This window comes from Peromyscus californicus, unplaced genomic scaffold (genome assembly GCF_007827085.1).
Source record: "Peromyscus californicus insignis strain IS unplaced genomic scaffold, ASM782708v3 Scaffold_19__1_contigs__length_69161282, whole genome shotgun sequence".
Taxonomy (NCBI): domain Eukaryota; kingdom Metazoa; phylum Chordata; class Mammalia; order Rodentia; family Cricetidae; genus Peromyscus; species Peromyscus californicus.
Window position 1 is genome coordinate 15638581 of NW_026294491.1, and position 27011 is coordinate 15665591.

General features: G+C 41.6%; 1 pseudogene; it reads left to right on the forward strand.

Annotated features, from left to right (window-relative positions):
* The window catches only part of LOC128114592 (WD40 repeat-containing protein SMU1-like), a 38404-nt pseudogene extending 18204 nt beyond the window's left edge, over window positions 1-20200 (forward strand).
* The last annotated feature ends 6811 nt before the right edge of the window (window positions 20201-27011 follow it).

The window sequence follows — 27011 nt, forward strand, 5'->3', positions numbered from 1 at the left end:
ACATGGAGAAGTTGGGCTGGTGCCTACCCAGAGCCTTCAGCCCTACTGACTAGTGTTCATGGTACTAGAAGGTATTCTACACGCTACTAGAGAAAGATAAGCATCAACTAAGCTACAAATCTCTTAGTTAGGGTTTCTAATGCTGCAACGAAAAAATATGACCAAAGAGCAAGCTGGGGAAGAAAGGGTTTATTTGGCTTACACTTCCACAGTGCTTTTCATCACTGAAGGAAGTCAGGACAGGAACTCAAGCAGAACAGGATCCTGGAGACAGGAGCTGATGCAGAAGCCATGGAGGCAGGCTGCTTACCAGCTTGCATCCCCTGGCTTTCTCAGCCTGCTTTCTTTTTGTTCTCGGTTTTCCAAGATAGGGTTTCTCTGTGTATCTTTGGCTGTCCTGGAACTCACTTTGTAAACCAGGCTGGCCTTGATTTCATAAAGATCTGCCTGCCTCTGCTTCCCAAGTGCTGGGATTAAAGGAGTACACCACCATACCCTGCCAGCCCTGATTTCTTATAGAACCCAAGACCACCAGCCCAGTGATGGTATCACCCACCATGGGCTTGGCCCTCCCTCATTGATCACTAATTGAGAAACTTTTTACAGCTGGATCTCATGGAGGCATTTCCTCAACTGAGGCCCCTTCCTCTCTGATGACTCTAGCTTGTGTCAAGTTGGCATACAAAACCAGCCAGTACATAACCCTTTGATGTACAGTTATGAGCCTATATGATACACTGGTGTAATAGTGGCACAAAGGTTGTAGGAGTAAACAACCACTATCTGATTGAATTTAGGGGTCACTCTAGGATGTCTTATATTGCTAGGGTAGCCAAGAACCTAAGACTGGATAGGCCACAGGCCTGGGGGAAAACCAAATACTATTATTCTGCTAAAGAAATACAGCAATAAGATGACTATTCAATAGAGTACTCTAAGTTCTATCTAGAGCAATAAGACAACAAAAGGAAATCAAGGGGATACAAAGTAGAAAGGAAGAAGTCAAACTTTCCCTATTTGCAGATGATATGATAGTATACATAAATGACCCCAAAAATTCTACCAGGGAACTCCTACAGCTGATAAACACCTTCAGCAATGTGGCAAGATACAAGATTAACTCGAAAAAATCAGTAGCCCTCCTATATACAAATGGCAAATGGGCCAAGAAAGAAATCAGAGAAGCATCACCCTTTACAATAGCCACAAACAATATAAAATACCTTGGGGTAACTCTAACTAAGCAAGTTCATACGGAAAAACAAAAAAATCCAAGATAGCTAAAACAATTCTGCACAATAAAGCAATTCTGGAGGCATCATGATCCCTGACCTGAAGCTCTACTATAGAGCTATAGTAATAAAAAACAGCTTGGTATTGGCATAAAAACTGTATGTGGACCAATGGAATCGAATTGAAGACCCTGACATTAACCCACATAGCTATGAACACCTAATTTTTGACAAAGAAGCTGAGACTGTACGATGGAAAAAAGAAAGCATCTTCAAATAGTGCTGGCATAACTGGATGTCAACATGTAGAAGATTGCAAATAGATCCATATCTATTGCCATGCACAAAACTCAAGTACAAGTGGATCGAAGACCTCAACATAAATTCAGTTACACTGAATCTGATTGAAGAGAAAGTAGGAAGTAGCCTTGAACACAATGACGCAGGAGACCACTTCCTAAGTATAACACCAGTAGCACAGACACTGAGAGCAACAATTAATGAATGGGACCTCCTGAAACTGAGAAGCCTCTGTAAGGCAAAGAATACAGTCAATAAGACAAAATGACAGGATATAGGATGAGAAAAGATCTTCACCAACCCCACATCTGACAGAGGGCTGATCTACAAAATATATAAAGAATTCAAGAAACTAGACATCAAAATACTGAACAACCCCAATTTTAAAAAATGGGCTACAGGGCTGGAGAGATGGCTCAGTGGTTAAGAGCACTGGCTGCTCTTCCTGAGGTCCTGAGTTCAATTCCCAGCAACCACATGGTGGTTCACAACCCTCTGTAATGAGATCTGGTGCTCTCTTCTGGTATGCAGGTGTACAAGCAGGCAGATACTATATACATAATAAATAAATAAATCTTTTTTTAAAAAAAAATGGGCTACAGAGCTAAACAGAGAATTCTCAACAGAATAATCGCAAATGACTAAAAGACACTTAAGGAATTACTCAACATCCTTAGTCATCAGGGAAAAGCAAATCAAAATGACTCTGAGATACCATTTTACACCTGGCAGAATGGCTAAGATCAAAAATACTGATGACAGCTTAAGTTGAAGAAGATGTAGAGCAAGGGGAAACACTCCCCCACTGTTGGTGGGAATGCAAACTTGTACAGCCACTTTGGAAATCAGTACCATGGTTTCTCAGAAAATTGGGAATCAATTAACCTCAAGACCCAGCTATACCACTCTCGGGCATATACCCCAGGAATACTCAATCATACCACAAGGACATTTGCTCAACTATGTTCATAGCATCATTATTTGTAATAGCCAAAACCTGGAAACAACTTAGATTCCCCTCAACCGAAGAATGGATAAAGAAAATGTGATACATAATATACACAATGGAGTACTACTCAGCAGTAAAAAACAATGACATCATGAAATTGCAGTCAAATGGATAGATCTTGAAAATATCATCCTGAGTGAGGTAACCTAGACTCAAAAAGACAAACATGGTATGTACTCACTCATAAGTGGATTCTAGATATAAAGCAAAGGATAACCAGACTACAACCCACAGCTCCAAAGAAGCTAGGTAACAAGGAGGACCCTAAGAGGAACACATGCATCACCCTGGAAAAGGGAAATAGATGAGATCTCCTGAGTAAACTGGGGGTGAGGTGGACAATAGAGGGTAGGGGATGGGGGATGAATACGTAAGGGAATGGTATGGTCAAGCTAGAACAGGGATGGAGTGGGAGAGCAATGAAAGAGATATCTTGATAGAGGGAGACATCATGGGGATAGGGAGAAACTTGGTGCTAGGGAAGTTCCCAGGAATCCAAGAGGATGGCCCCAGCTTAGACTATTATCAATAGTGGAGAGGGTGCCTGAGCTAGCCTACCCTGGTAATCAGATTGGTGAACACCCTAACTGTCATCATAGCCTTTATCCAGTAAATGATGGAAACAGATGCAGAGATCCACAGCCAAGCTCCAGGAGTCCAGTCGAAGAGAGGGAAGAGGAATTATACTGATGCAAGGAGCATCAAGATCATGATGGGGAAACTTATAGATCCAACCGAACCAAACTAATGAGAACTCATGAATTTTAGACCAACAGCTGTGGAGCCTGCATGGGACTGGACTAAGCCCTCTGCATAAGTGAGACAGTTGCGTAGCTTGGTCTGTTTAAGGGACTCCTGGCAGTAAGAATAGGATCCATCCCTAGTGCATGAGCTGGCTTTCTGGAGCTCACTACCTATGGTGGGACACCTTGATGCAGGAGGAGGGGCTTGGACCTGCCTCAACTGAATGTACCAGGCTTTGCTGACTCTCCATGGGAGGCTTTACCTTTTCAGAGGAGTGGGTGGAGGTTAGCTGTGGGGAAGGCTTGGGAGGAGCTGGAGGAAGAATGAGAGGGGGATCTATGGTTGGTATGTAAAATTAATAAAAAAATTTCTTAATTAAAAAAAAAGATGACTCCTAATGACATTCCTCTATACCAGTGTCTCACTTAGCCAGCAATAGAGAAGCATCCTAGTGCAGAGGACAGGAACTAATACAGAGACCCTCAACTGAACAATGTGCTCTGCATATTGAACTTTTAATCCTAAATGAGATGTCTCTGTTAAATCCTTCCCCTCAGGGCTCAAGGAACTCTGTGGAAGAGGAAGCAGAAAGATTGTAAGAGCCAGTGGGGATGAAAGACACCAAGGAAACAGTGCCTTCCACACAACAGGACTGATACACATATGAAGTCACAGAGACCATGGCGGCATGCTAAGGGCCTGCACAGGTCCAAGCCAGATGAGGTCCCAGCACTAAGAGGGGAAGTGGACATAAGCCCACACCCCTATCCCAAAAACTATCTCGAATTGACAACCACTTGCAAAGGAAAAGTCATTTTTCTCCAAAGGAGTTTCACTGGGTATACAAACCACACTTAGGGGAGACCTCGTGCCCAGCAGTAGATGGCCAACACAAAATAAACTCAATGGTAATTGGGGGGGTATTTTCTCCCATCATGCTTTGCTTGGGCATTTTTTTAACCTTACTTGTCATTCACTTACCCATTATAGTTTCCAAAATTGTGTTTTTATGGATGTGTGTGTGTGTGTGTGTGTGTGTGTGTGTCTACATGTGTATGTGTTTCTCATGATTTTTCTTTGTTTTTGTTTTTTATCTGTTTGCTTTATTCTGGTTTGTTTTAATTTTTTATTAACCTGTTTGTTTTCTAAAGAGAGAAAAAAAGAAGGCACAGAGTTGGATGGATAGGAAGGTAGGGAAGATCTGGAAGATGGGGGAGGAGAACCCATGATCAGTACATTCTATATGAAAAATTTATTTTCAATTAAAAAATATATAATCCAATCTTTATTTGGGGGATGGTGGCATTGGAGAACCTTATAACAGGAATATAGTACTGTATTCCAAGCTGGATGTGATCCTATGAATAGAATTAAGCCAGTATTTGAAAGACAAATACCACTCACTTTCTCTCATTCATGAATCTTGAACTTTACATGGATATATAAACTCATATATATGAGGAAGATATGGGAAGAAGTATTCAATATATCACATACTTATGTGAAAATGTCCTTAGATAACACAATACCAAGTCCAATCAATGCATAAAATGACATTTTAAATATATAAATGAATAAATGCTGGTCCCACTGTGATTTTTTTTAACCATAGTGCTTCCCAGAGACATAACACACACCTTCCTCTTCTGGTGCACTGATCATAATTACATACCTAGACTCTTCTACTTCAAGAAAGCTGTAACAAGCAGCCTTCCAAATCCCCAATTCCAAAAAAAGAAAAAAGAACAACTAGATGCCACTGGGCTGGAGAGATGACTGTCTCATGTCTCCTGACATCTTTTATTTTCCAAATTAAGCATCTCTAATACCTTCAAATGATTGTAGACACAGTCTCCACAGCCAAGATTTTTCTGCTTGCCCTGCCATTTGGGCACCTTTGAGGTACCCCTGGCTTGCATCTATAAACCCCTCAAAACCACATGTCAATGTTGTGATGTAGACAAGGGACACGCCCTCCAGAGGCATTAAACTTAGCAAATTTAGAAACCAATGTTTTAATTCTCCATCTTTTCATCTCAGGGTCACCCTCAGTGATGTCAGAGCTCCACAGCAACACGAGAAAATACAACATTTAAGGACAGAAAGCTGTGCTGGTTGGATTTTGTCCACTTGATGCAAGCTGGAATCATCTGGGAAGAGGGAACCTCAACTGAGAAAATGCCTCCATCAGATTGGCCTGTAGGTAAATCGGTGGGGCGTTTTCCTGATTAATTATTAAAGTGAGAGGGCCCCACCCTGGGTGGGTGTTACCATCCATAAGCAGGTATTACTGGGAGGTATAAGGAAGCAGGCTGAGCAAGCCATGGAGAACAAATGAATAGCGTTCCTCCATGGTTTCTGCTTCAGCTCCTGCCTCAAGGTTCCTGCCTTGAGTTACTGCCCTGTCTTCCCTCAATGATGGACCATAAGCAGTATGTTGAAATGAACCCTCTCCTCCCCAACTTGCTTTTGCTTACGGTCTTTACCACACTAACAGAGAACAAATTAGAACAGTAGCCCAGTCCTGCATTCATTTACATTCCGTGACAGTATACTGGATGACATTGACTTCATGGGTGACTAAAACACTCAAGTGTATGCCACTTCAACCTCTGCCAGGTTTTGGGTTAGCCATCCTGAACTGACACAAACTCTGGAGTGGTGTTAGTTATCTCTCTTTAGCCCCCTACTCATAGCCTAACACTTTAGACTCAATGTATATGTCTGTGTAAATGATTTGTGTGTATGTGTATGGGGAGGCAGTGTTCTTATATGTACAGGTATCTGTGTGTGCATACTGGTGTGCAGATGCCTGCATGTGGAGACCAGGGGTCAACCTCAGGTGCTGTTCCTCAGGTGCCACCCACCTTCTTTTAGAGACAGGTCTCTCACTAGAATGGTACTTGTAGAGGATAACTGTTCCAGCTTTGACCTTGAGACATTGTCCCTACTAAGGCAGCAGGTAACTGCTATACCTGCCTATGACCTGCCCCTGGGGCATAGCCTCTTTGTATCCCTAAGACCTGAGAGGCACAGTGCTCACTCTCTTGACTACCTCGTGATCCTGGATGCTGGATTGCAGACCAAGTCAGAGTTCTCCAGAGAACCGTGTTCGACTGCACCTCACCTCTCTTGGATCCTGTAACCGATCCCTTTGCTGGTTGTAAATTTACCCAGAGTAAACCTCTTTGACTATCAAATAAACTACACGGAATTGCCTCGTTAATTATCACTTTAGGTACTCACCAATTAGGCCATGTTGACTTATCAGGGAGCCTGTCTCCACATCCCCATCCCCAGCACTGGGATTACAGAACACTACATCTGACTTTTTTATATGAGTTTTATGTATCAAATTCAGATCCTCATGCCTGCAATACCAACTGAGCTATCCCCCAAGACCCATGGATAAATGATTTTGAATCTTAATTCTGTCATTATGCATGTCATATATCCATTCCACTCCTACTTGCAGTCAGCAAATACAGATTCATCAAAAATCAGCCACACAGAACACTGGGAAGGCAGTTCAGTGCAAGGAATGAAAACAGCACGCAGAGGAAGCTGGTCATCTCCCCATTCTGTATCTCCATCAAGTCTGTCTGTGTCTATGAGTGTGCTTAAACTCTCCAACGTGGAACATGGCCCTTCTTTTCTGTGAGTGGCTCTGCTCCCACGAGTCAGTGTCTGGCACCTTTCAGAAGAATCTAAACAATTATTTCAATACAAATTGGGTACTTGATTTTTTTTTGTTTGTTTGTTTGTTTGTTTTGTTTTTCGAGACAGGGTTTCTCTGTAGTTTTGTGCCTTTCCTGGAACTCACTTTGTAGACCAGGCTGTCCTCAAACTCACAGAGATCCGCCTGCCTCTGCCTCCCAAGTGCTGGGATTAAAGGCGTGCGCCACCACCGCCCGGCCTTTTTTCTGTTTTTTTTTTTTTCAAAGTTCCTTCGCCTCAAGTAAGTTTAAATATTTTAATCTCAGTTTTTTTATACCTTCTGTAGATTTAATTTGCTTTTAATGGCTCATTTTACCCATTACAAAAAAAGTTGAGCCCATTGCAACTCTAGAAACATAAAATACTCAGAGTTTGCTAGAGATAATTTCCTAATGAACAAAAAATTCCCAGATTTGAAAAAAAAAAAAAAAAAAAAACAAGTCCTACTTGTTAGTCTGTGAGTACATGAAGAGAGGGTGATGTCTTCCCACTGCTGTTCACAGTCCCCTTTAGAATCAGGAAGATAAGCCACCTCTAGAAAGGCAGAACTCCCTCCTCTTTGCAGATATTAAAACACTCCGTGAACCACTGAATGGTAATAACTATTCGAACATGGCTGCCGCCACCCATCAATCCACATCCTCTTGGCTTGTTGGCTTCAAAAAACCTCACAATGTTAGCTGTGTGATGATTCAATGATGTTTATCTAAGGAGCAAAATATTATGAGATTATAGCTCAGAAAAGAATACGGACGTCACAGTTGTTAGAGCTATTCAGCAAAAATAGAAAATGTAGGGCTCTGTCGCTCTGCTTGCCCTGTGTGAAATATTTATCCCAGAGATCTGTGTTTCTCAGGTTAACACTACTGGATCTTACTGCCATGGGTCCCCTCCTGCCTCATGCCTGAAGGGCCTCCTGGAGGAAGGCACCAGGAGGAGTTCCCTTCCTTAGGTAAAAGAGGGGCGTCAGTTAGACTTACTACAGGAAAATACAACATACACTCTGGAGCCCAAGCAAATAGGTGGCGAAAACACTTTTAATAATGAACTCCATGCACTTACATGAAACCTTAAACCAATCTTGTTTCTGAGCTGCAGGTCGGCCGCTGGTGGATGCTCCAAAGCACACAGCAGCCGCCTCTAAGAAAGTAAACTGACCATTGTTTTTCTGCCTTCCTGTTGTATGGACCAGAGCTTGGCAGAAAGAAGAATGCAGGATGACTCCAGGGATAGGAACAGTGAAACTACGTGAGTCGAGGATATTTTTGTTCCTAAAATTCTTTCCCTGGGGAGATGAATGCTACCCACCCCCCAACTCCTCCTAAAGTCCTAATGACAAACCAAAGTACAATTTCACCACAGTTAGCCTGGGAAACCAAGGAGTTTATCAGGCTTACTCAGATCCTGGGTGAAGGGTTACTTACAGGAGCATTATGTGACCCCAAAGCAGTCACACCAGAAAGTCTTTGCCCAGTACAGATGGTGGCTTCCCAATAGCCCCCTAAACAGAGTCCCATTCACCTAGTGCTGCCCAGCTCATGTACTCTAGCCTGTCCTCTAGATTCCAGGCCACATGCAATTTGGGCAGCACTAGTTACTAATCTGGGAAGAGTGTCTAGACCTTCTCCAATACCTCCTTCTTTATGGAATGTCAACAAACCGCAGGTCAGATTGTGAGGGATTGTCACAAGGAGGCACAGCTGAGCTCATGAAGGTGGCAGCAGTTTCTGCGAGGGTGCTGCTGTACATCAATTTTCATATTGATTTTTGTCTGGGGCTTCTAAAAAGCTTTCCAAAGATATAATAGTTTTCATTCCCTCCAACAGTGCGTGAAAAGATCTTTCCAACCCCCATATAGATGATAACCTGCTCAGTGTGCCAATTTGTGAGGTAGGAAAAAAGTATTGATTTATGTTCTCATTTTCATTTCTTTAATTAAGGGTGAGCATTTTTTCATATGTCTTATAGCTATCTATTTCTCCTATTTATATGATTTTAAAAAAAAACAACTAGTATACAAAGAGGATTTATATATCCTGTTCAAATTAATTCTGAGCTGCTCAAGATTGAATGTAGATACTGGCTAGAGGTGCCAACACCAGTACACTAGTGTAGCACACTGTAAGACAAGACACCTCTAAAGTAGGGATTGTTTCATTATTTGAAATGTTTTAAATGTCACGTACACACACACACACCTTACTAGATATGAGAGGAAGATTATAGATGTCTTAAAATCCTAAATCAGAATATTTGATCACAGAGATGAGGGCAGAGCCTCCCATACTCAAGACCACCGTGATGGTGTTCCCCTATGATTCATTTGGCAGGTGTCCATCTCCATTCTCTTCCATCTAATCCTCTCTATTCTGGCATTTTCCAAACTATGTCTCATGGAAAATTAACCCCATGAGCTGCCACGTGTGGAAGAGCCTGGAAGAAGGTCAAAGGAACTTGAGAAATAGCCTAGACTGTGCCTTCCCTCTGACTCGAGCTAGACTACCCTGGGCAAGTGACCTACTTTCTCTGGCACATGTAAAATAATGGTACCTACTGTACAGACTTGAGAGGATTAAGCTAGCAGACACATGCAAGGCACTTAGACCAGCACCTGGCACCTGGCACGTGACAGATGTGTTTGTTACTATGGACATTGTTTTATCAGGACTAACCGTGGGAGAAGTGGCGGCAGCAATGTCCACAGGCTCCGAAAAAACCTTCAGCAAATAAACCTACTTAACATTGCTTGACTCTGGTTCTCACTTCTTAATTTTCTACAGCTGATGTATCTTGCCTTTGGGAAATGCCATTCTCTCTTAATCAGTCTCCTCAAATAGAAAATTAGTCGTCATGGGAACAAGAGACCACGCTCAAGGTCAATGGGAGAACCTACCCTGTGATTTGTGTGAAATCTCCAATTATTCCTAAAACTTCTTCTGTTTAGTCTCCAGGGCAACTTGCTATCTCAATGTTAATAACTGTAAAATTGCTCATGAAAGGAAAAAGAACTCTGTCCCATCTGTGCCGAACCCCACCCAAAAATCTAACACACCTTGTCCTATGCAAGTCACAGGTTTATTCCTGTCTAATATCAAGTAAAGAGGGAAAAACAAGGTTTCCATAAGCATATGCCACCGTACAGCCCACAGTGCTACAGTGAGGGATGTGATTGCTAGGCCAGATGCTGGATTTGTCAATAGGTATAGACTATTGTATCTATATGGCTTTCCTACAAAATGTTTTGCATTGGATTTGGTTGTCAAGATTCAAAGTTATACTAATTCATAAATCACTTACACTTATTTTCAGCATTTATAGGTCTTTTTTTAAAAACCTAGACTTTTTGGCATCATTGGGCCTGTTTTCTATACATCAAATAACTGGACTTTTTTAGTAAAATTGCTATATATTCAAGGGGGGTTGTTAGATTGGTTTACATAAGGGCTGGGATGTCCAACAATGGCTGTATGCATGCTGGAGAGACTTGGAACCCTGAAGCTGCTCGGTCCATAAAGCTGAGTGGGTTAGCGCTCCCAACCTGATGCTGAAGGTCTAGAGAACTCCTAAGGAGTCACCGGTCTTCATTCCATGTTGGAAGGCTGAATAAGCAGGGTCGGATGTCAGGGGAGGACGGAGGCAGCAACAACATAAAGGCCCTCACCAGCAAGAAGCAAAGACAAGAAGGCAAATCAGAACACCTTTTTCCTGGGTCTTCCTTATTTCTGTGCCACTTACAGGAAGGTGCTGCCCGCTCTGAGGACAGACCTCTCAACTCAGTTACTCCTTCATGGAGAAGCTGTCACAGAACCACCCAGAGGCATCTCTCTCACTGGATTGTACATCCCATCAAGCTGACAACCAACATTAGCCATTCCAAGCCTGTGAGTGTTTCATATGCCCTGTGTTGTACTACAATCCCCAGAATTCAGAATGTGTCTCCAGCCCCGCTGCTGAAGGCTGTGTGTCTGTTGCTATTTTGTGCCTCAATGGTGCAGTTACACTGTTTATAAAACTGTCCCAATTCCTGTGGGTGTTTGAGTCTATCAGTCCCCATTTCCACAGGAAAAGTTGACAGTATGTCAAGTTGATAGCTTACACACAGTGCACTTTAATACAACAGATATTTCTGGGAGGGGATCATAAAGTAAACAAGTATTTGGTATAAATGTTACATTTAGGATGGTTTCAGGAAAGAAGAATGTGATGCTGAACAGCACTGGAATAAGGCTTGCACCTAATATCTTAGAGAGAGGACAAGCTATTCTCTGTGAAAGGATTATTTACTCCAAGCCTAAGAGCCACCGGTTGAAGCAAGCTAGATTTGTTCTTAGCCAGAGGGGATCCTTTCAAAGACATGTGTGCCTGTGATTGTTAGTGGGGCTTTGTTTCTCTCTTGAGATTTTGATCCCTGTTGTCTGAAATGACACAAAATGACCAGCTGGCAAGTATGATTTAGAAGAGTCCATGTGTACCTCGCCCTGGACCCCTGCTTTGACGACTACTAAGTTACAGAAGATTAGATCAAGGCAAGTGGATGGGGGAGGACTTTGAAGTCCATGGTTTGACTCTGTGTGTGTGTGTGTGTGTGTGTGTGTGTGTGTGTGTGTGTGTGTACAAAAACAAGATGGAAAATTAGCTACAATGACAGTTACTGAGCTCCAGGCATGATTCTCAACATTGTGCATTTAAAACACTCCTTCAAACATTGCAAAGACTCTAAAAAGTGGGTATCATCCCCAGAAAGGCTGTATCAGCTACTTGTCTCACAAAGCTGATGTAGCTGTCTGCTTACCCACCATTCTTGTCTAGGGAGGTGGACGGGGTATAGTATAATCTTATGAAAAGAATGGGGATTGGGAAATGTAGGTCTTCACATGATTGTTTTCATGGAGTTTGGGGAGTTGCTCTCTAAATATCTTCTACCAACAGTGGTAGTTTGACATCTTTTCCCAGACGGCTAGGTTTTTCTGGCACTATATTGAATGAAGCGGTGAAATGGGACCTTGTTGTCTTGTTTCAGGTCTTAGGAAGGATTCAGTTTTCCCCCATTCAGCACAATGTCAGCAGCTGGCTTCATAAATGGCATGTGTTGTGCTGGGGTGTGTTCCTTCTATTCTACTTATCTCACTTTTCTATCACAAAGTTTATGAGGTTCCATTTCTGCACCTTTTGAGATGACCGCACAGACTTCACCCATCATTCCACTCTGTGGTGTGGCATGTCTACTGATTGGCATATATCAAACCATCCTTCCAGTCCTGATGTGCAGCCTACCTGATAGCTGCAAATCATCTTTCCAGTGCTCTTGGTCTGTTCACATTTTACTGGGAACATTTATGCCTAAATCCATTAAAGATATTGGCCTGTGGATAACAGGACACTTTGGTTCTTGTGTCCCATTCTGCTTTGGAGGCCAGGGTGATACTGGCCTCATACAAAGTATTCAGAATGTCCTTCCTCTTCTATTCTTTGAAACAACTTAAGGTGAACTGACATTAGTTTTCCAAATGTTGGTAGAATTTAGCAACAGAGTCATCTATCTTTTCCTGTGCTTCTCTTCACTAGTGATTCAATCCCATTAGCTATTTTTGACCTGTTTGGGTTTTCTCTTTCTTCATGACCCAGACTCAATAAAATAAATATGTCTAGGAATTTGTCCACGTCATCCGGGTCAGCAAATGGATTGGTACATAGAGACCATAATGATCTCATCCAATCTTTTCTATTTCTATAGTGTCCATTGTAAAGTCTCCTATTTTGTTTATGATTTTACTTATTTGAATCTTCTCTTTTTCTTAGTCTAGCCATGAATTTAATTATTTCATCTTTTGTCTCCATTTCAGGTATTGTTGTTCATATATTGTTCCAATCTTTACTATTTCTTCACTTTACTAACTTTGGGTTTGTTCTTGTTTCTCTAGCTCATGGAGATGCAATGATAGTTTATTTGCTAAAGAACCTTCTGCTTTTCAGATGTAGATATGGATTGCTTCAAGTTTTCCTCTTAGTGCTGAACTTGCTGTATCCTATTGCTTTTGTGATTTTGTGTTTCCATTTTAATTTGTTTCAAGTGTGTGTGTGTGTGTGTGTGTGTGTGTGTGTGTGTGTGTGTGTGTATGTGTGTGTGTATTCATGCACATATCAGAAAAAAGAAGATATTTGATATGATTTCAATGTTTTTTTTTAATTTTTTGAGATTTTTTCCCTGGAGAATGTTCCATGTGCTGATGAGAAAACTCTGCAGACCCAACATTCTTTGATGGGATGTCCATGTCAGGTTCATTTGGTCTAGGATACAACTTGACTTTGATGTTTATATTTGTTTGTCCACTGCGGAAGGTGGAGTGCAAATAAATGCCTCCAGGTATAATTGTGTTGATACCTAAACTATTTTCTTCAGACCCATCAATACAGGCTTTACATGTTTGTGTACCCCTATGTTGAATATTATTAAAAATAAATCTTTTAAATCAATAAAAAATAAATCATGGAATAAACAGAACACATGAAATAGCTATCTATGGCCTCAGTCTCTGAACCTCAGCCCCTGTGAACAAGGACAGAATACACAAGGAATCAGAATCACCTCTTTGAATATCTTTGAACAGTCATACCTGAAAAGAAAAGTAGTATGTTGACAAGTTAGAAGGATATTTATTTACTATTTCTCGTGTGTTACACATTCACCATTAAATTTTCCTGCTCTGAATTAAACTGCAACTAGTAAGTAGTTTTATCTGGGATCAATGTAAGAAAAAATTAGAAAGTTCAATAAGACACATTCAATAAAAAACTTAAAAACTCCAAGAGCAATAGATTTTTTTTGGAGTTAAAAGGATTCAGGGGAATGTTAAGCCTAATCTATTTATTTTATTTGTGGAAAGGATGAAAGTCAAAGAGGTTAAGTGGTTGATCTGATATCAAACAGGTAGCTATTAGCAGGACCACGAGGGGCCTTCTATCTGCAAACATCTGTGAAGCGATGCAAGGTCACTAATTTAATAATTGGAGACTGAGAGTTGAAACATCAGGCCGCTCACTCGTCTCCACCCCAGCTGTAGCACAGCAAATGTGAGCTGAGTTTTCAGTATAAAATGTTTCCTCAATTTACATAAGTCATAATTTAAAGCCAGTCTTGGACAGGCAAAGAGTACCCAACAAATAAACCAGCCACTATGATCAGAGCTTTCAGAAATTCAAAACATTCAAAAATGCTTCTTCGTAGTCTCCAACATGCTTGAATATAATTTAGGATCAAAGCCTATATGTTCCTATTAACACACATATTTTCTTATGTTTCCTGAATGTAATTACTGAATATAGTTGCTTTGAAGAAATGACAGATGTCTCTGAGACAGACTGTGCCACCTTGCTAAGGTTTGGTTTCTCTCGTCATCTCTCCCATCATGATACAATTCCGACAGCAGAGGGAAAAAAATAAGCACAAAAATCATCTGAATTATAGAAGTGAGTGTATATTACCATGGTATAATAAAAATAAACTTTTTTTCCCTCTTGTCTCCTTACACAGAGCCCTGGCAGTTTCCTAAGTGACAGGGGTATTTGATTACTCATAATGAGCCACTTTAGAGCCTTCCTGAGTTTGTGTCAATGAAGTGACTTCGAGCAGGATCCTAGAAAGCTGCAGTTGGATAGGATCTGTAAGGAAAACTCAGCACACAGGATTGGGATTCTCTGGGTGGCTGTTTCTAGGAGGAATTACCAGCAGGGGGATTAACTCCCCTAGAGCGTCAACTCCTTTATGTGGCTTCCCAGATAACAGAGGTCCAAAGGAAAGCTCTTCTGCTTCCCACTTTCACTGTTTGCTGGTGAGTGTGTCTATCCTGCTGATGCTGCCACTACTGCTTATTCTTTATTGACATCAGGACCCAGCTTCTTCGGCCTTCCAACATGGACTGGAGAGAAGTTGTTGAGGGATACTTCAGCACCGTATTGGGGTGTAGCTGTAAGTTTCTCTGGTCCCACCCAGCCCCGCTGTCCCCCAGCCACTTATAAAATAATTACACAAAGGCTTATATTAATTACCAACTCTATGGCCTGTTGGCTCAGGCTTCTCGCTAGCTAGCTCTTACAACTTAACTCAGCCCATCTCTATTAATCTATGCATTGCCACGTGGCTTCATGGCTTACTGGTACTGTCCCATCTTGCCTCACCTGGCGGTGGCTCACAGCGTCAGCCCCACTCTCTTTTCCTCTCTCTCCAGTTGGAATGTACCGCCTAACATTGTTTTGCCTCACCATTGGCCAAACAACTTTATCAACCAATCAGAGCAACACATATTCACAGCATACAGAAAGACATCCCACAGCATTGGGGCATGCAGCCTTGTGTACAACAGATACCAGGTTCTCAGCCCCTCCAGCGTGTGGCCCGTCATTGTCAGACTCAGCTCTGATCTAGTAAGCGGCCCTATTATGATACATATTCATTCTACCAGATCTGTTCTTTTAGAGCAGTGGTTCTCAACCTTCCTACCACTGCTACCCTCTAACACAGTTCCTCATATTGTGTGATTCCCCGCCCCCAGCCATAAAATTTTCGTTGCTACTTCATAACTATAATTTTGCTACTGGTATTAATCATAATGTAAATATCTGTGTTTTCCAGTGGTCTTAGGTGACTCCTGTGAAAGAGTCATTTAACCCCCAAAAGAGTCATGACCCACAGGTTGGGAATTGCTGCTTCTAAAGCTGAACAACCTTAGGAGTAAGGGGCCGGAGCAGAAGTTCAGCAAAGAGATTTGATGAATTCTTACATTGATAAAAAGAGAAAAACGTCCACATGCCAGGAGACTGGTGCAGTCCCACCCCACAGGGGCAGAAGCTCCTGCCTTCCAGACCTTCCCCTGGCACCTCTTCCTCTACTGTCTATCTGCATCCTTGATAACATCCTTCATAATAGGCCAGTAAGCAGAAACATGGCAACTGTTTCCCTGAGGTTTATGAGTCATCATAGGAAATTATCAAACCTAGTGAAAGTGTCATGGAAGCCCTGGAGACCTTGATTTACAGCATGTTTGTCTAAAGTAAAACAGGCCCATAGAAGCTGTTTTTGCTAAAAGGCAGCTAGGACTCACTTGTGTCTGGAGGGTAACTAAAAGGTGAAAGCCTGGCACCTATGAACAGAAGTTCCTAGAAAGAATCGGCACCTTCCAGTGCACCAAGGCCGGTTAGCTGACTAGCAAGTCAGTGACTGTGAAGAGCTTGGCATCATTAGCACCCTTAGAAGCCATTTATTAATCTTCTGTACCTGACCCAATGTCTCTGTGACCATTAAGTAAATCCTTTGGAATATACAGAGAACTCATTTCCAACCAACCAAAAAGCTACAAATGTCATCAGGCAACATCTGAGGCCAGTAGCAGAGTTTTCCCTTTGCTTTACTGTAACCTGCCTACCTTGATGTCTCTACCAACCAAAGTATTTGAAAAGTCTCTTGATTTATGTCTTTCTTTGTTCTGCTACTATAAAAACATGCAACTCCTTCCAGGTTGGAAACTGGGATTTGGGGATACCTGGGTCTATGTCCCTGGGCCAGGGTCATGTGTTTTTGGCTCCAGAATAAACTCTCTCTCAAAGAGAAGCATTTAAGTGAGAGCTGTGTTCTTATGCTAACATTCCCCTGCTTCCATTTTGCATCTGCCTCCTTTTCTTTGGATCAGACTCCTGCTTGATTCTGGATAGATATGTTAGACACTCAAGTAGAGTCTGGCTGGCTGACCTATTTCATCTCCCTTCAAGGATAAAGGCACAAACAGTCATCATCCTAAACCTGAAGTCCCTTTGGAATCCAAGAACACCCTAGGACTTGATACTCACCCTCAACCCAACACAACCAATGAGTGGATACCACATTCTGGAACAGAATTAATCAGTATATAGGACCCAGGTTGATCTCCACACCTGATGACAGAGCAGCCATTTATTTTAGGACTACTTTGCAGATGTGGAAATGGGGAAATGATCAGAGAAGTCACACCCTGATCAGCATGGTGTAACTCTGCACCTCACTTGCCACGTGCCCCAACTCCTCCTCTATTTAAGCCTGAAGCTGACTCATGTCAGTGCCCCAGAGAAGGAATGATGTCACTCTGCTTTCTCCTCTCTGTACTCACTTTACCTGCTTCTCTTCCTAATACACAATGATGGCATCCCCTCTCTCTACCTTTCACCATTACTCTCCCTTCTAACTGGTGTATTGCAATGGGTGGCAAAGCCTTGACTCACAGGACTGCCAAGCCATGGTGTATTTCCCCACCCCACCCCCCAAAAAAAACTCTGGTTACATAAATAAAGGTAAGAGCATGGGACTGGGGGCTGGAGAGATGACTCAGTAATTAAGAGTGTGTACTGTTTTTTCAGAGGATTTGTGTTCACAACACCCATGCCTAACAGCTCACAACTGCTTGTAAGTCCACTCCCGGGAATGTGACATACAGACACACATATATAATATAATCAAAATAATAAATCTCTAAAAGAACATGGGACTTTGGCATCTGAAGTGAAGGCAGGGAGGCAGGCTACTGTCTGTGAGAATGAGTCCCTGAGCCTTTAACCAGTGGAGTCCTACAAATGTCAAAACTAAGTTGGAGGATACTCAGTGTTGAGTGAATAAGAGAACTCATTGGTGAGGGGAAAATACACACACACACACACACACACACACACACACACAAACACACACACACACACAGGCACAGCATCAGAAATAGTAGTAGTAGAGGAAAATAGTGGGGTTTTGTTGTTGTTGTTGTTGTTGTTGTTGTTGTTGTTACACTTCACCTACAAAATACCTAAAGATCTCTTTGACCCACAAGAGCAAACTGGCACCAAATTTAAAAAGGAAAAAAAAAAAACTTTGAAAAGAAAAAGACATTCCCTTGGCATAGTTTTTTCTAATTTAAGATGCCCAACATGCTAATTAAGGCTCTGTGAGGGGCCTGACCTTCGATGATGAGTTGCCTTTTCAACTCCTGTGGTTTCTGCCTCTGACTGTGATAAAACTGGATAAAAATCTTCCTTAGATGCAAATTAGGAGCCTTTCAGGCTAAGAACCTTGATGCTCAGTGGGTCCTCTAGATGGGTGGGTCTCCCTGAGTACATAGTTAAAAGATTACGTTAGTTCCTTCACCTGCCTCCTTCTCCCCACTAACATCATTAAAACTTCTGTTTTCTTTCCTAATTTTCGAAAGAGAGGTGAATAAATGTATCTCATAAAACTCTTTTGTTTTGTTGAGGTTTTTAATTATACAAGACAAGTAGGACCAGATTGTTTGTTTCTAAGCCAGGTGATCAAAGAAATTATTTTCAAACTACATGTGTTCAGATGAGGAACATGTGACCAGCTACAAAAAATAGTATTATTTTTTTTTCAAAATCATAAAAACTTGCATTTGATGATTCACTATTAAAATTGTAAAGTCCACATGTCTGGAGGTGTAGTGCAACCCAGTCTGTGCTGAGTGGGGCCTGGACCTGAAACAGTACCACTATGTCTATCGAAATCAAGTCTTCCTCCGGGCGGTGGTGGTGCACACCTTTAATCCCAGCACTCGGGAGGCAGAGGCAGGCAGATTTCTATGAGTTCGAGGCCAGCCTGGTCTACAAAGCGAGTTCCAGGAAAGGCGCAAAGCTACACAGAGAAACCCTGTCTTGGAAAACCAAAAAAAAAGAAAAGAAAAAAGAAATCAAGTCTTCCAATGTGATTCATCTTATCATACAGTATTTGAAGGAGAACAGTTTACCTTGGGTGTTAGCCACCTTATAGGAGGCAACTACTGTCTCTCTGAATACTGTGGACAGCATTGAGAGTTTCATGGCTGATACTAACAGTCACCATTGGCTACTGTTTTACACGCTACACAATCTCTGAGACTGCCAGACAAAGCCCTTATTGACTTCTATGAACAGATTGTTCTGGAATTGGTAGAGCTTTGTGAATTGGGTGCTGCCGCGTCACTTGGGAAACAGACAGACAGACCCCATGATAATGTCAAAGCAAACACAACCAGAGTACTATGTTTGCTTGGAAAGCCTTTTTGTCAGGTCTTAACTTTGATCCTTGTGAGGCATACTCAGATAAAAGCAGCAAAGAGAAGAGGAGGGCAGCCATTGCCTGGGTCTTCACTTGGGAAGTCAGTGTGGCACCTGCATCTCATCTCACCACTGCAGGGAGAGGTGTTGAAGCGGCAGCAGCAGGAGGGGTTGCCTCCTCCTGGTATAACCATGGATTTGTCTCAAGGCAAAGCAGCTCTAGAAGACGTGGAAGAAGAAATGTTTCCCACACAACTGAGCATCCTAAGTTGGGTCAGAAATCTCACGTGGAGTGTGTTCAACTTTCTCCAGACGGTCAGTATCTGGTCACTGGGTCTGTTGAAGTATGGACCTGCACTACTGGGAAAATCAGGATGGATCTTAAGTACCAGGCTGAGGATAACTTCATGATGATGGGTTATGCTGTCCTTTGCATGTGTTTCAGCAGAGATACTGAAATGTCTGCAACTGGGGTCCAAGATGGAAAGTTCAAGGTGTGGAAGATTCAGAATGGATGGTGTTTAAGAAGATTTGGAAGAGCACATAGTAATGGTGTCACCTGTCTAAGATTTTCTAAGGATAGCAGTCAGATCTTAGTGCCTCTTTGGACCAGACAGGAAGAATTCATGGTTTAAAATACGGAAAAACACTGAAGGAATTTCAAGGCCATTTCTCCTTTGTTAAGAAGGAAACGTTTACACAAGCCAGACATTACATCATCAGTGCATCTTCCAATGGCACTGTGGAGATCCAGGATATGAAGACCACAGAACATTCAAATACATTTCAATCCCTGGGCCGTACTGCAGGAACAGATATTATACTCAATAGCGTGGTTCTGCTTCCTAAAAACCCAGAGCAACCAATCAAACGGTGGTCATCATGAGCATGCAGGGGGAGACTGTCAGAGATTTGGTTCTTGTAAAAAGAGAGGGTGGTGACATTGTTTGCTGTACCCTTTCTCCCCATGTGAGTGGAGCTAGAGTGTCGTGAAGGACTTTGTGTCTTCTGCTCAGCACAGTCACTGGCGAGCTAGAGAGAACTCAGATGGCTCTTAAGAAGCATGTGAGTAGGGATCGCACACCACCCACATCAGACCCTGATTGCCACCCATAATGAAGATGAACTCCAGAAGCTATAGAAACACTAATTTACCCCTTAAAGTGCAGCCAAGGAGCATGTACTTAAGTGGAGGTATGTCCATGTGTTACTTGTACTTTTTAATGTCTGCCTTTCTAAACCAAGACATTGTCTGGATGAGCCACAAGAATAATGTTGTGAAAATTCATGTTTAAGAAGCAGTTACCATTTAAAGCATTTTTTTTTTGTTTTTTTTTTTTTTTTGTTTTTTTTTTTTTGGTTTTTCGAGACAGGGTTTCTCTGTGTAGCTTTGCGCCTTTCCTGGTACTCGCTTTGGAGACCAGGCTGGCCTCGAACTCACAGAGATCCGCCTGCCTCTGCCTCCCGAGTGCTGGGATTAAAGGCGTGCGCCACCACCGCCCGGCCATTTAAAGCATTTTAAAGGCATCATTTTTGTCTGTTTTTAACTGAAACAGTCACTTAATGTTTTCATCAATCTTTCACCAAAATACTTGAAACACTGATATTTCTCGAAGAAAAACTTCTTTATTTTGAAATGATAATTAAAGCCTGCCTCCTCACATAAAACTTGTAAATAAGTCACTATGCCATATTCTGTAGCTTTGGGTTTTGTTTTTTTTTAAGATTTGAATAAACTTATACCTTTCTGAAAAAAATTGTAAAGTCCTGTTCATATTGCTTCTGTTTTTAAGAAGTGAGGACTGATGGCTAGACAGTCAGTCAGCAGTTAAGAGTTCTGGATGCTCTTGCAAAGGACCCAGGTTGTGTTCCTGGCTCCCCTGCCCCCCCAGGCACCTCACAACCTTCTGTTTCAGGGAATACAATACCCTCTTCTGGCCTTCATGGGTACTACACACACATGGTGCACATACATGCATGCAGGCAAAACATTCATACACAGAAAATAAAAATAATTTCTTCTTTTAAAAAAGAACTAAAGGCTGTTTACATCTCAGCTATCACAGGTTCTTATTTTCTTAATACAGGTTTCTGGGCCCCACTTTAGATTATAATATTATGATATTTGTTCTTGGCAGTGTTCATTACAATACACTCTAAAACAGACATACCAGGTAGTTTGGAGACTACCATCATAACAGAACAGGGGACCCTGTCTCCCTACTTTCTCAAATGTAATCCAACTTTGTTGTAAGAATTTTTCCTTGGGGTAGAAACTGTGTTGTACTGCATTAACAATCAGGAGCTAGCCTATCTACCACATTGTCACATACAGAATAATTCAATAATTATTATTAATAAATCCAAATCTACTAAAGTCTTCAGCTCTCTGATGCATTGACATGTGCATTTCTTTCCTTGGCAATGAGAGCAAGAGAAAAAAGAAGAACACTTTATGTTTCAACCCAAATTTGTAGACCTCCTGAAAAGTTTCCTTATGATGACATTGGAACCAAGGACTCTGTGGGGCAGAAGTTAATGAAGACGGTTTGGAGTCACTGTGCAAAGTGTCTGGAGTGATTTTGTGAGATGAGGGCCAATGTGTGGCAGGACAAACAGGAGAGGTAACAATGGCTTGTCAGAGAGTTGCCTTCTGGAAGGCTGTAGAGGGCCACTGAGATTCAACTGCAGCTGATAGTGACTCCCGTAGAAGAAAAGAACTTATTTTGAGTCTCAACAAAATTTTTTTTTACTTCCCCTGGCCTGGGAAAGTGTATTTTCTATTAGCTATAAAAAATGGGGAGAGGGACTAAGAGATAGCTTAATCAGTAAAGTACTTGCTTCTAAAACATGAAGACCAGAGATCAAGCCACAGCACCCACACAAAATGCCAAGCATGGCTATGTTTCCCTGCAATCCCTGTGCTGGTGGGGGCCCAGGTAAGAGATGGATTAATCTCTAGAGCTCACTGTCCAGCCAGCCGAGCCTTACTAGTAAGCATAGGTCCCACAATGAGCTGTGCTCCTGAGGAGGCAGGACACCTACCTGAGGCTTTCTCTGGCTGCTGTGTGTACCTGCCCATGCAGAGACACACAAAAAAGAGACGTATTACATAGTAAATATTCAGCAATCATGGTAAGTGAAATACTAGGAACTTTTATGTATCCAAGTAGAGTTTCTTGGGAGATACGTAACAAAATTAGCTTTACAGTTATGCCAAGAAGTAGTGAAATAAACAGTAGCATTAATGTTATAATGTGATTTTAATATTCAAGAATAACTTAGAAACTATCTGCTTCATCAATTTCAGCTTCCAAAGCACACTCCGTTGCTTATGGTCATTAAAAGCCCATCAGTACCTCATCCAAGTTAGATTAATTTATTATCTCAGATTAAATTATAATCATTCATTTTGTTGATTTTTATCAATAAATTAAATATTGGAAGCTTCAGTCTTATTAGGTCAGGTGCAATTTTAATTGAGAAAAGACACATGGCTAAGAAGTCACTGTGCTAATTAATAATTCTTGATTAACAGAACTGTGAATTATTGTGATCTATCACTCTCAGGAGATTTTTTTTGACAAGGAGAAAGTCTCGATGTAGGGATATTTGCTCCTCACACAGGTACATTTTTCTTTTCCTGGAGCGGGTTGAGAGTGAAGAAAAAAAAGGATATTCTGTCATTATCTCACTTCCTGCCAAGTTTTTCCAATACTGAGAAAATTAATCCTGCAAGAATTCTGCCATCCAGATCTAATAGCCATGTCTACAGACTGAAAACCTTCTACTTGGCATCACTGGGTGGACTGGGCTGCCCTTAGCTTGCTCTTTCCACAAGACAAACCACAGTCAGGCTGGCTCACTAACATCCCATACAGCTCTGCTAATAACAAAATCTCACTGATGCTTTCAACCTCACTCAAGTGTGCTCCTTGGCTTTGGGGCCATGGTCGTTGTCCTTAGGAGTCAGTCTCTTACTCCCAGAGTTGACCTCTAGTGACAGAGGGAATCAGACATGAATAAGCGGCCATGTCCTGAATGGAGATTGATATCTGAACTCCCCTCTTGACATTTGCAGATCTCTGAAGGTGTCCCCGGGCCTCATAAAAATGAGTTCTTAAGGGACCCCCTAGACAGAGTAGTTGAATTGGTGAGCTCCAGGTTCAGTGAGAGATCCTGTCTCAAAATAGCAGGTAGAAAGTGGTCAAGGAAAACAGTAATGTGGACCTCTGGCCTACATAGACACGCATGTGTTCATGTGCACTCTCTCATGCACAGACATATTCACACACAATTACAAAAAAAAATCTTAAAAGAAAAAAAAGGTTAATTTTATGTTGCATGGATTTTACTTCAGTGGAAAAAAAACAGCAAACGTTATTCCACTAAAATTTGATTGAAATTTAAGATTTGCAACCTTTTTAAAAAAAAAAGCAATGAGAGAAAAATAATAATTTGATATCTGGTCTATTATGGGTTCTAAATGACCCAAAATTAAATAATTGTATTGATAAATATACTTAACTAAGTAAAATGACACTCAGACCCTCTATATTATAGTAAATTTAACCGTACATGTCAATTCAACATCTGAAGCATGTACTATGTGACTGCCACTACTTTCTAATTATATAATCGACATTATCTCCGGGACATTTGAAACCAAAGGGATATATTGCCAATCAGCCCGTTCATTTGTACCTGCAAGTTGCTGTTGATAAATCATGCAGTACTGGATTATTTTCCTATCACTTCTAGAAACAATACAAAACTTCTGGTCAGGATAATCTATCTCATCCATCACATCCATTCCCTTTGCTTAAATTAAGACATGTTGAAACAAAACATAAGTCACTAATTTTGTATGAAAACAAATAAATATCCATTCAATCATAAATTTAATACAGCTGTGGTTAACCTGCACAACATTTCTTCATGGAAGGAAAAAGAGATCATGAGACACCCACACACACTCCTACACATCCACACACACACACCCTAAGGAACTGAATGCTAATAGTTGCTGGGGAAATGGTTTAGTCACTAAATGGTGCATGCTCCTGGATGTAGCCGCCCACCCACGCTCATGCAGACAACCCTAACTAAAGTCAGGGAGTCACACACACACAGACATAAGTGGAGAAGGAGGAGGACATGTTGGGAAGAAAGGTTGCATCCGAAGGAAGGGGTGAGAGGTCTGAGAGTGGAGAAAGGGATGAAAATGACTAAAACCCATAACATGCTGGAAACTGTCAAATAACTTTTAATGACTAATTTAAATAAATCACTACCTATGTAAACACTAAGGTGAAAGGGGAAATGATCTAAATGACAGAGATAAGAATGAAATAAAAATACAGATTAACAGTCAAATCTTAGAAATCATATATGCCAATAACCTGCTCTAAGCACCAGGACTTTATCTCCGAACTCAGGACCATGTTGTTGTTTGTTTTGTTTTGATTTTTACCTAGGGATTGATTTTGCAACATCATGGTAGAGAGCTAGACTTTGCTTCCTGCATAAACCCTGAAGCTAGAAAGAAATTATCAGGCCACAAACCAGTCCCTAAGACAATCTGCTATCAGCTCAAAATCTTAACTTTGCTGTGTTACTTCCTAAGGTCTTGGCAAGAAGCCAACCTTGAGAAAGCGAAACATGAACTGTACCCCAGATTATCATCATCATCTTCTCTCTACCCACTTGTAAGTAGGAAAACCCAAGTGCTAGTGTAGAAACTTTTCCTATCAGACTAGCAAAGAAAAAAATCCCCTGGAAGATGAGCTCACACACACATTTAACAAGAAAATAGGAAGTCTACCACACAGAAGACAGTCAAACTGTGCAATAAAAAAGAAAATTCACATGCAAAAGCGGTAATTATAGAACATGTCGAGACATCTTGAAAATAAATGTTCTCTCAAAAGAACATATCCAGAATTCGGGGGTTTGCTATTATGAAGAACTAATGCCCAAACTGTAGGGGCCAGGGCATGACACATTCTAGAAATTAAGGAGTAATTGAATGTTTTTAAAGTTAATATAATGGTAAAGTACTGAGCAAGGCAGTTCTTAAGGGTTGTTATTTAAAAACAGGAGCCGAGGGGCAATATAGAGAAATGAGGTGTCAGCACAGAGGGAGGGCACAGGCTGCTTTAGGTGAAGATTGTTGGTGAGAGAAAAGGAAATCCAAGCCTAAAGAACAGTGTGACACACCCCACACCCCGCCCCTAGAAGACTGGCTGGCCACTGAATCAAAATCCCAACAGATAGAGGAGGGGGCCACATCTGGTTCCCAAGAGCTCCATTTTGTCTTGACCTTCGTGATCTCCCAACATGCTTCACTACAGCAAACGTTGTTCTCTTGTTTTGCCTCTGCTGTTCTTAGTTCTTGTCTTCCTACTCCTCTTTGGTAGTTTAGATTTTAGACCCACAAACTTGAGTCACAATGACATAGTCATGGCCTATTCCTGCCCTTCAGTTCACCTATAGTGGTAGAGTTTTCATCAATGTACCCATAGTGCTGGGGTTGGGTGCTGGATTCAATAAGCCACATCATGTCTTTTGCTCACTGCAGTTCTCAGCTATACAAGCACAGAGAGACTTTATGTTCATAGCTATAATTGAATCAGCTCCTGCACTCTCTGCCTCACGTTTTCACTCTCTTCAATGAGACTTTAATTGCCTACCTAGGCTTGCTTACTTGTCTCTCTAAGAAATTCTCTGTTGAAAACCTTTATGTTCAAAGTCTCTGGCTAGGGTCCAGGAGGATGCTTCGGTAGGTAAAATGCTTGCCTTTCAAGCACAAGTACCTGAGTTTGATTCCTGAACCCACATTTAAAAAAAAAAAATGCCAGGCAGAGTAGCACACGTTTGTAACCTTAGCACCGGGAAGGTGGAGACAGGAAGGTCCCTGGGACTCATGAGCTCTTGGCCAATAAACGACACTGTCTCAAAGGACACACACATGCACATTTTTATGATGTTGCTGGAATTTGCAACATTGACACAATATGAAATAACCTAAAAATTGGAGTGAAGCAGTCACCTAAAGAAAGATCTGTGCACACATTAGATGGAAAAATCCAAAGAGCCAAGAGGCAGCAGCTGGTCCCTATCAGTTTGCTTGCCAAGAGGAGGCAGGGAGCCTGTAAAGATATTCAAACACAGGATCATCAGCACTGGGACTAACAGTCCTGAACTGTTCTGCTTTGGAAACATTCAGAAAAAGTTAGGATGGCACCACCACCCTCGCCCTGGGATGAGTGACAAGACACCCAGCAGGCAAGCCAATGGGTCACTCTTGCTTGACAGTGACTGTTTCTCAATAATCTCGCCTGGGCCCGATATAGATGCTTCAAAGAGGATGAGGAGCAATAGGTTTGCTGTGTAGATCTCTTATTGCTCTCAACAGGCTAACTTGTAGAAGAGCTTAAGTTCATTCTCAACACCCCGGATAGCCATTGTCAACGGTGCGACAAAACTGTGCTGATATTAGTGGTTTACAGCCAGCATCAGCTTCCAACCCAAGAAAGTAGAGATAAAAACTGGCAAGTGGTGTTGACTTTGGATGGACCATTACTACAAGAAGCAGAGTTTCCACAATAAGCAAAACTGGTGGGACTTAACAGCAGAAGAAGACAAGTTCAGCTTTAAGAATGACCTGTTGTCTATATCAAATGCTCTGCATGGCTTTCTAAAAAAGGGGAGTGGAGAAAATGTAACTAAAACATGGTCCCACTTCAATCAGATTTCTTCATAAATATCACCTTGTCAGAGATGCTGTAACTTAACATAGATGGTGTTTCTTACCCCATTCCCCTTCCCCTGCCTTCATTTGATTCTGCGGTCCAGCATACGGTGATCTAGTGTTGCTACTCAGCCTTCTGCTTTAGTAGAAAAATAATCTCCTTGGAGGTCAAGATTTTCCTACCTTGTTCACTAGTAAA